This window comes from Prionailurus bengalensis, chromosome E2, assembly GCF_016509475.1.
Source record: "Prionailurus bengalensis isolate Pbe53 chromosome E2, Fcat_Pben_1.1_paternal_pri, whole genome shotgun sequence".
Lineage (NCBI taxonomy): Eukaryota > Metazoa > Chordata > Mammalia > Carnivora > Felidae > Prionailurus > Prionailurus bengalensis.
In genome coordinates this window covers 12,567,758-12,578,519 of record NC_057352.1, presented here as the reverse complement: position 1 = coordinate 12,578,519, position 10,762 = coordinate 12,567,758, and the positions used below count along the sequence as shown (strand labels likewise).

General features: G+C 44.0%; 1 long non-coding RNA gene across 1 annotated transcript; it reads left to right on the top strand.

Moving 5' to 3' along the window:
* Positions 1-1,356: 1,356 nt before the first annotated feature.
* LOC122493929 lies at positions 1,357-9,874 on the top strand. Its single transcript, XR_006300067.1, has 2 exons — positions 1,357-1,591; positions 8,926-9,874. It is a non-coding gene; the product is annotated as an uncharacterized LOC122493929 (long non-coding RNA).
* Positions 9,875-10,762: the final 888 nt, after the last annotated feature.

The window sequence follows — 10,762 nt, the reverse complement described above, 5'->3', positions numbered from 1 at the left end:
CAAGAAACTCCCCATGGCCCAGGAGATAAAGGGATGGTGGTATACACCTAACAAGGAGCTCGTGCTGCCAGACCGGCTCGGAGTCTTGGTATTAGAGCACATGCATTGGTCTACTCACGTGGGGGCCTGAAAATTAAAAGACTTAATCCGACATGCCGGAATCAAGATTCACCAACAGGACACCAAAATAGAGCAAGTTGTATCTGCCTGCAAGACCTGCCAACTCACCAACGCGAGGGCCACATCAAATAAAAAAGGAACCAGGCTCAGAGGCACCAGACCAGGAGCCCAATGGGAAGTTGACTTCACTGAAGTCAAACCCGGAAAGTATGGTTATAAATATCTTTTGGTATTTACAGACATCTTCTCTGGCTGGGTGGAGGCATACCCAACCGAGCATGAAACGGCTCAGACGGTGGCTAAGAAGCTACTAGAAGACATCTTACCCAGGTATAGTTTTCGTGCCATGATAGGATCAGACAATGGACCAGCTTTTATCTCGCAGGTAACGCAGACAGTAGCCAAGGCGGTGGGGGAAAACTGAAAATTACATTGTGCTTAGAGGCCCCAGAGCTCAGGACAGGTAGAAAGAATGAATAGAACCCTAAAAGAGACCCTTACCAAATTAACCATGGAGACTGGCGGGGACTGGGTGACTCTCCTACCGTACACCCTTTACTGGGTTAGGAACACTCCTTACACCCTGGGTTTTACTCCCTATGAGATCATGTTTGGCAGGCCACCCCCCATTATTCCCAACCTTTGAGATGAACTTCTTGCTGAGTTTAAAGATCAAGAACTTTTTCTTTCCTTGAGAGGGCTCCAGAAGGCACATGAGGACATTTGGCCGCGCCTCCATGCCATCTACGAGGCTGGCCCAACCCCGACACTTCATCAGTACAGGCCGGGAGACTGGGTCTACATCAAGAGGCACCACTGAGAGACCCTTGAGCTGCGCTGAAAGGGACCCTACATCGTGGTGCTGACAACCCCACCGCTCTCAAAGTAGATGGCATTGCGACCTGGGTCCATCACACCCACGTTCGGCCAGCAGACCCCTCCTGGATCCGGAAGGACTTCATCATGCGATGGGCCGTCAATCAGGACCAACACAACCCCCTCAAGCTCAAGCTACAGCGCATTCGACCCACCTAATATTGGTAACTCTGTCAACTCTGCTTGTCACTGCTCATGCTGCTGAGAGTCCCCACGCCCCCCAAAACATCACCTGGCAGATCATAGACACCAGCTCGGGGACAATACTTAATCAGATTTCCCAGAGCCACCCCAGGGACACTTGGTTCCCAGAACTTTGCGTAGACCTCCAAACTCTGCTCCCCTTATCACCATATGCCCCTGGATTCCATGCGCAGAAACTTTATTTCTATGTCTGCTCTGGCCACTCTTGCTCGAGCACATGCGGGGATGCGGCTGACTACTTTTGCGCCTCCTGGTCATGTGTCTTGACGGGGCACATCTGGTGGACCCCACCACACCAGAGATCTCATCGTGGTAAAGCGACCCAGTGGCCCCTGACCACCATATGCCTGGGGGTGCAGTAATCCCATAGTTATATCCTTTACAAGCCAAGGTAAAAAAAACAACAGGACGGGAGAGTGGAAAAACCTGGGGACTCAGGATATACGACCGGGTTAGGCTGGGAGCCAAGGACAAGGGAACGTTATTTACCCTCTGAATGCAAGCGACTCCCCTTGCCCAGCAGTCCCCCAAGGGGGTAGGACCCCACCAAGTACTAGTTCCCTGACCTGCCCCTGCCCGGACAGCCGCGCCCAGAAACACCCAGGCCCCGGCCACACAGCCCTCCACATCCCCTGTCCCTACCGGAGTGTCACCCGCATCTCCTGCCCCAGGTCACAACTCACTATCTGATACAGACCCCCTGTAGAGCATGGTTGTCGGAGGATACCAGTTACTAAACACTTCTAGGCCCAACCTGACCAAGTCCTGTTGGTGCTGTCTAGATGTCCAGCCCCCATAGTATGAAGGTATTGCCATTAAAGGTAATTATACAACAGCCTCCAACTCTAGCTCCTGCAGATGGCAGCAGGCTACTGCAAGACTAACCCTCCAGGCAGTAACAGGGCAGGGCACTTGCATAGGCCACGTGCTCCCCGCCCCCCCGCCCCAGGCAGTCTCATCTCTGTAATGAAACCCTAACAGTCCCCAGGGAGACAGTGTATCTACTTCCCCCCAAAAATGCATGGTGGGCCTGTTCCAGTGGCCTCGCTCCCTGCGTCCACTCCCAGGTCCTTAGCGCTCTTTGGACTGGGATTAGTGGGGGCAGGGACCAGAATATCCTCACTCGTCATCCAGGACAAAAACTACAGAACCCTAAGGGCAGCCATTGACTTAGACATAGAAAGAATTGAGAAATCAATTTCTCATCTATAGGAATCCCTTACTTCCTTATCAGAAGTAGTACTCCAAAACAGAAGGGGCTTAGACTTATTATTCATGCAGCAAGAAGGACTATGTGCAGCCCTAGGGGAAGAATGTTGCTTCTATGTTGATCACTCGGGGGTCGTAAAAGAATCTATGGCCCTCATAAGGGAAGGGCTGCAAAAACAAAAGTTAGAGAGAGAACAATCTCAGTCCTGGTACGAGTCTTTGTTCAACTGGTCTCCCTGGTTAACTACCCTCATCTCGGCCCTTGCCGGACCCCTTGCCATCCTGCTCCTAATAGTAACCCTTGGACCCTGTATCATCAACAGGCTGGTCCAGTTTGTCAGGGACCGTGTGGAGGCCGTCCAACTAATGGTCCTCCGTGCTCAGTGCAAGCCCCTAATAACAGAAGAGGACAAAATAGAAATGCAGCCAGTCCCATGATTGGGTCTGTAAGCTACATGACAAGGGGGGAATGAAAGCGGAACTAGGCCAGCCGACTCCATTTTGTTCTGTGTCCTCCATCTTGAGTGACTATGTCCCCGACATGGCCCCCTTTCCGGGAAAACCGCAGAAAGAAATTCCCGCTCAAACCTCAGACCATGCCTACTCCCCTGGAGTAACTTCCTGCTCACCCGTTCAAACTTCCCATTCAAATCATGCACGGCAACCTGCGCAATGGGACTCTGACCCTTCCCCAGCCAATCGGCTAAGGCCATGACCATCACCCCATTAACTGTCCCTAGATCCCTATAAAACCTTTGTGCTTTTGAAACGCACTCTCTCCAGCATTTCACTGCTGCATCGGTGCAGGTAGGGGATTGAGCTCGAGCTAGCTCGAATAAAGGCTCTTTGCTTTTGCATTGGACTCAGCTCCCTGGTGGTCTTTGGGGATCACGAATTCTGGGCATAACACTAACAGTGTCCCAATCTCAATCACAAGTTAGTAAATATAAAAGTCTAATGAATCGACATCTCACTGTGATTGTGATTTGTATTTCCCTCATGATAAATGATGTTGAGTCATGTGCTTTTTTTTTTTAGTGTGCTTTTTTTTTTTGGTATATCCTTTCTGAAAAGTTTAGTGAAGTTAGCAGCCTATTTTATTTTATTTTTTAAATTTTTTATTACTTTTGAGAGGGGGGGAGGGAGACACAGAATCTGAAGCAGGCTCCAGGCTCTGAGCTCTTTTCTTTTCTTTTTTCTTTCTTCTTTTTGATAACTAGGAGGAGAATCTAATCTCTGGGTTATATGCTTAGCTTTTTAAGAGATGTCAAATAGTTTTTCATTTGTAGTTGCATATTTTATATTCCTTTTGGCAATATGATAGAGTTCCAGTTGGCTCCACATTTTTTCTAACATTTGATATTTTCAATCTTTTAAATTTTAGTCATCCTAATGACAGTTGTGTTGTGATATATTGTTGTGGTTTTCATTTGTATTTTCTGATGCTTTAGATGTTGACTACCTTTTTTTTTTTTTTTCCGCCTTTTGGGCATTTGCATATTTTCTTTTGAAAGGTTCAATTCTTTTGCTCAATTTTTAAGCTAAGTTGTTTACTTTGTATTGAATTTTAATAGTTCTTCTAATATTCTGGATACAAGTCATTTTGACCCATGAGCATTTAGATCTTCTTTCACTTATTTGGGTCATTTCATTTCCCTCAGCTTGGTTTCACAGCTTTCAGTATGTGGGTTTCTTACATGTATTTGATAAATTTATCTCTAAGGGATTGATATTTAGGGGGTACTATTCTAAGTGCTGTTATTGTTGAAATTCAGTGTCTGTTTGTTGCTAGAATATAGATATATAATTGGCTTTTGTATCTTGACCTTGCTAACTTTGCATAGTAAATCTAAAAACATTTTTCTGACCTGTTAGAATTTTCTACACAGATGGGCATCACTAAATAAAAAGTTGTACTTCTTCCATTCCTGTCCCCATTGTGTTGATTTCTTTTTCTTCTCTTATTGCACTGGCTAAGACTGTTAGAAGACTTTTGGATAGAAGTACTCACCATATACATCCTTTACTTGTTCCTAATCTAGGGAGAAAGTGTTTAGTCCTCCATCACCTGCTGGCCTTTTTGTAGATGCCAGTCACTGGGGTTGAGGAAGTCCCCTTCTAGTCCTACTTTACTCAAGAGCATTTATTATGAATGACCATCAACTTTTTGTAAATGCTTTTTCTTTTAATAATCGGATCATCATATGTTCCTTTGGTTCAATTTGATTCTTTTCGACCTTGTTTTTTAAGCTTAGTTAGGTTGGGTCTAGAGTAATCTTTATTCCAGAGCAGTGGCTTTCCAGCAGCTTTGCCCCACCATGGGACATTTGGTAGTGTCTGGACATTTTTGGTTGTCATGATTAGGGTGGGTACCACTGACAACTACTGGGCAGTGGACAGGGATGCTGTTAAATATCCTACAATTCACATGATAGCACCTGGCAACAAAGAATTGCCTGCTGCAAAATGTCAACTGTTGAGAAACTCTGTTCTAGAGATAGTTTAGCCCTTTTACCTAAGCATGGCCCCTCAGTTGCTGCCAAATGTCCCTAGTGGTCAGTGAGGGCTTTCCATTTTGACTGTTTGGAATTCAAACACCTCTAAGTCCTACTAAGCTACTAAGCTCTGGAAACCATTCAGCCCATAACTCTCCGGTTACTTTTTGCCTGGCCTGTGGAGTTTCCTCATATATGTGCACAGTTTGGTCTTTAGTGGTGGACTCAAAGGGATTCCTGTGCAGATTGACAGTGCTTTTCTTCTGCATTCTTCTTTCTGGAACTCTGCTCTTCAATTTCCAGCTACCCAGTCTCCTTGTTCTGATTTCTGTCTCTTCCACTCAGCAGGTCTCTGTTTGGGCTCCTCCTTCTTGCACCTGCAGTTCAAAAGTTATCGATTGGCAAATATCTGGGGTGATCATAGGACTCCTCATTTGTTTCCTGCATATAAGAGATCAAAGTATTGTGCTTTCGATGTCTGAAGATGGTTGTTTCATACTTTTTCCCCCTATTTTCCTACTCATGATAGGAGGGCATGTTTAGTCCTAGTTATAGCCAGAAATAGAAGTTTCTGTCACCTACATTTTAAAAACATTTTTATTTATTTTAGAGAGAGCATGAGTGGGGGTGGTGGGCAGAAGGAGACAGAGAGAGAATCTTAAGCAGGCTCCATGCTCAGCACAGAGCCCTACTTGGGGCTTGATCCCACGACCCTGGGATCATGACCTGAGCTGAAATCACAGTTGGACCCTCAACTGACTGAACCATCCAGGCGCCCACGTCTGCATTTTTAATGACTACATTATAGTTCAATGAATTGTTCTTAAAGAATTCCCTAATCTTAGACATTTAGGTAGTTTAAGATTTTTAAAAAATGTTTTAATGTTTATTTTTGAGACAGAGAGAGACAGCGTGAACTGGGGAGGGTCAGAGAGAGGGAGACACAGAATGTGAAGCAGGCTCCAGGCTCTGAGCTGTCAGCACAGAGCCCGACGCAGGGCTAGAACTGTGAGATCATGACCTGAGCCGAAGTTGGATGCTTAACAGACTGAGCCACCCAGGCGCCCCTAAAAAATGTTTTTAAAGAACACTGCAGTGTTCTTACATACAAGGTCTGTTCCCAAAAAGTAATTCTGGAGACTGCCACTTCTGGAAAGATGGAGGAAACGTACTTTTCCCTATTCTTCCCACTTAGTACAGCTAAAAATCCTGGATGTTGTATGTAAAGCAAACATGAAAGCAGGCAGACTGGCTTGGGACCTAAGACTCGAGGAGTGATATGGCAGTGAGTTACTTGGGTTTTCTTTTTGCCTCATATATCCCAGACTTGGTGCTGGAGATGATGGCAATGTGGAAATACCAATGAGTACAGACCAAAAAAAAAAAAAAAAAAAAAAAAAAAAAAAAGCCTTTTCTGTCTGGTCAGAGGGTGAGGAAAGGGCAGCTTAGCAAGACAGAAAACTTTTTGATAGTAACTACTCTTTTTCCAGTCACCAAAACAAAACAAAACAAAACAAAACAAAACCAACCAACCAACCAAACAAAACCCGCCCCACACCTGCCCCTGCCAGGCTGTAATGACAAGCCTAGGCTTCCTGCCTTGCCAGCTATAATGAGCCCCCCAAACTCCCTGTCAGGGAGTAATAAGTACTCACCCACCACTATGTTGTCAAAGGAGACAATGTGGGAGCCTGGACTTCACACTCACCTAGTGATAATGAGTTGCCTCTCCTTTTCCCAGCTTAGGTGGTGTCAGAGGAGACCTAGTGGAAATTCAGGACTTTGACCACTACCTGGCAGAGTTGAGGCCAACTCCTCGTACCCCATGTCAGTAGAAGCCAATGGGGAACAGTAACAAACCACCTCTGCCCCTTTCAGCCACAGTCTTATCTGCAGAGACCAGAAGTAAAGGGCCCGAAGTCTCGCCCCAGCCCAGAAGTAGTTAACTCCTTACCCCACCAGATATCAACAGAGGCCAAGTAGGGAATCTGGGCCTAGCTCTGCCCCCCTTTGCCTTTGAGAGAGGTGTCAGAGGGGGCCTAGTAAAACAGAAGATTTACATGAAATCCCAAGTCTTATAATACTCAAGATGTCTGAGTTTCAGTGGAAAAATGACTTGTCATACAAGAACGAGGGGAATCTCAACTTGTATGAAAGACAATCAGATACAGTAAAATGATGTTCACTGATGTTAGCTCTCAGTTAGAAGGGATGAGATAGATACTAGTTACCTGACAAGGGCTTTTTTTTTTTTTTATTGTGGTAAAATATACATAACAAAATATATCATTTTAAGTGTACTTCTCAATGACCTTAAGTACATTCCCAGTGTTGTGCAGCCATGACCACCACCTATCTCCAGAACTTTTTTCATCTTCAAACTGAAACTCCGTACCCATTAAACAGTAGCTCCTATACCTCCTCCCCCTAGTCTGGAAACCATCATTTTTTCCTTCTGTCTCTATGTATTTGCTCCTCCTGGAGAAAGCTTACATGAGCAGAGTGAACCACGGTGATAAAAGGATTATTTCAGAACATTGTTAATGTCTAACCTAATTAGAAGTTCTGTGGTACTTGTATTAAGTTATCTATAGTTATATAACAAATTACTCTTAAACTTATTGGTTTAAAGCCACAAGCATTTATTTACAGTTTTTGTGAGCCAGGAATCTCGGGCAGGTATCTGGGTGGTTCAGGCTCAGGATCTCATGAAGTCACTGCCAAGGAGATGCCAGAACTTCAGTCTTCTGAGGGCTTGATGAGGGTGAAAGGTCTGCTTCCAAGATGGACTCATTCACATCATTGTTGGCAAAATATCTCAGTTCCTCGCTGATTATTTGGGGGTCTCACTTACTTGCCAAGTGGGCCTCTCCCTGGGGCTGCCTGAGTGTCCCCAAAACATGGAAGCTGTATTCCCCAAGAGCTAGTGATCTAAGAGAGTGGAAGGCAGAAGCCACAGTATCTTTTATAATCTAACTTTCGAAGTGTCATAGCATCACTTCCGCCATATTCTGTTTACACAGAGTGATCCTGATACATTGTGAGAGGGGACCTTTATAGGAGTATGGATATCAGGAGGCAGGGATCATTGGGGGCCATCTTGTGTACTGTGTACCATAGCACCTTTTGTACAAACACAAATCCACAAAAGCTAAGAGATGACTCTAACTGTTCAGCAGAAAATCCAGCCAAATTAAGTAGCCACAATGGTCATAGGATTTTTACTCCCATACGATATGTCCGCTATGAGAATACATTTTCTAGTGGTTTTTTTTTCTAGTTATAATGTTTATCAGTTGAATATTCTATATTAGGACTTCATTGGAATAAAGGGGAATCCTCTCAAATCTAGCTTGTTTAATGTGTGTTTACTGGCTAAATTAAGGATATAAGGAAACTATCTCATGGATCTATTATTAGGACAGAGAAAATGTTTCCTTTTACAAATAAATTCTTTGCACTTTTCTGAGGATGTCTTCTCTTTTTTCTCTGTGGGAACTCTTGGCATCACATGATAATCTTTCTGTAAACACTAAAGGACAGATTCGGCATTTCCCAGCCATTTTTGCGTGGTCTTATACATACATGCAGGTGGTAATAGCGTAACCATGATTTTAAGGCTTATAAATATCCAGGATTTTGTAGATCTTATATACCTGCTGCAGAAAAGAGGCAGGAATTACTTAAGTGATTATTTTTATGGACAAAGAAGTAAAGTTCCTCCCCTGTAAAATCTTTCTGATACGTCTTTTTGTTGCTCTGTAGCCTTGTATTTCTAATTTGACCTCATACATTAGTCTTGGTATAGTTATAAATGAGTCTCCTTGGTACTTAGTGGGCAGGAAGGAGCCTGCTCATTACTGTGTTTCCATAGGCACGAAAAAGCCAGTGATAAAGTCAAGCTGAAGTCTTCACTGGTTGAATAAGATCTCCCGGTGTGATTGATCTGTGAAATATTTCTGTCTCTGAACAATATTCACTTGTCTTCATGCTCGCATCTGAATCCTTTTTATCCTTCCAGGACACAGGAATCAAAACAAGATGGAGACTTTTCAAAAAGTAGGATTAAGATACCTTTCACATGAAGATGTCATATACTGGCAGATCTGGGAACCGTTTACAAGTAAATTAACCAGAAATCAAGACTTTGTAATAAATCTGCAAAGCAAGAAGTCTGAGTTGCCAACACAAGGTGATTCCTCCTGTCGGGTGTGGGCAGGAGAATCTCAGGTTATTGAAGATGAGAACTGTGTAATAAAGCTTCAAGGGGAGAGTTCCAATACTATCAAAAGTCAAGAATTTCCAATTAAGACTACTTGGGATTTCTGGAAGAAAATCTACCTGAGAGAGTCACACAATGATCAGAATAGGTGTCAGCAAATTGATGTAAAAAATAAACCATCTAAGTGTGACCATTGTGTTATGAGAAGGATCTCTCAACATTACGATGATCAGGAAGCACACAACAGCCAGAAGGCTTATAACCACAATAGTTGTGGAAAAGAGTTCCTGAGGAAATAGTTCCAACATAGTATAACCCACTCAGGAGAGAAACACCATGTATGTAGTGAGTGTGGGGAGGACATCAGCAACAGTTCAGTGCTTTGCATTTGTCAGAGCATCCATGCAGGGGAGAAATGAGGTAGGAATGGTGAGTGTGGTGAGGGCTTCAGTCAGCTCACACCTGCAAAATCATCAGGGAATCAACACAGGAGAGAAGCCCTACAAATGTCAGGTGTAGGCTAGGGGCTTCAGTCAGAACTCCTGTCTTCCCACCCATGAGTTCCTTCACCCAGGAGACAATCTGTATAGGTGTGACATGTGTGGGAAGGGCTCGAGTCATAGCCCAGATCTTAACATTTGCTGTATCAATGACACTGGAGAGAAATCCTCTAAATGTGAGATGTGTGATAAAGGCTTCAATCAGGCATCACAACTTCAAGCCTATCAGAGCCCCCCCACCCCCCCGCTCCTAGAGAAAAAAACATACAAATGGGAGGCATGCGACAGGCTAGTTAATCAGAATCCTGGTCCTCATCAGAGAGTTAGCACTGGAGAGAAACCATATAAGTGTGAGGTATGTGGGAAGGACTTCAGTAAGGCCTCAAATCTTCAAGTCTATCAGAGAATCCACACTGGAGAGAAGACATATAAATATGGTATGTGTGATAAGAACTTCAGCCTGAATTCCCACCTTCAGGCCCATCAGAGAGTTCACACTGGAGAAAGATCATATAAGTGTGACACGTGGTAAGTACTTCACTCAGATTTCCCATCTTCAGGTCCATCAGAGAGTCCATACAGGAGAGAAGCCATACAAATGTGAGACATGTGGTAAGGGCTTTTGTCGGAGTTCACATCTTCAAGCCCATCAGAGAGTCCATACAGGGGAGAAACCCTACAGATGTGAAGAATGTGGGAAAGGCTTCATCTGGAACTCCTATCTTCATGTTCGTCAGAGGATCACACAGGAGAGAAACCCTATAAATGTGGCATGTGTGGTAAGACCTCATATCTTCAAGCCCATTGGAGAGCTTGAAGACTTCAATCAGACCTCACATCTTCAAGCCCATTGGAGAGTCCATACGGGAGATAAACCCTACAAATGTTTTGACTGTGGTAATGGCTTTAGTAAAATTTCACGTCTTCAAGTTCATTAGAGAGTCCATAATGGTGATAAATCCAGTGCACGTGATGAGTGTGAGAAAAGTGTTCTTCAGACTGTAGACTTCTCATTTTCATCAGAAAATCCACACAGCAGAGAATATTTACAAAATATTATATTTTAAGAATTCAGCAATGAGCTGAGTTTTTTTGTTAATGTTTATTTACTTTTGATAGAGAGAGAGTGCAAATGG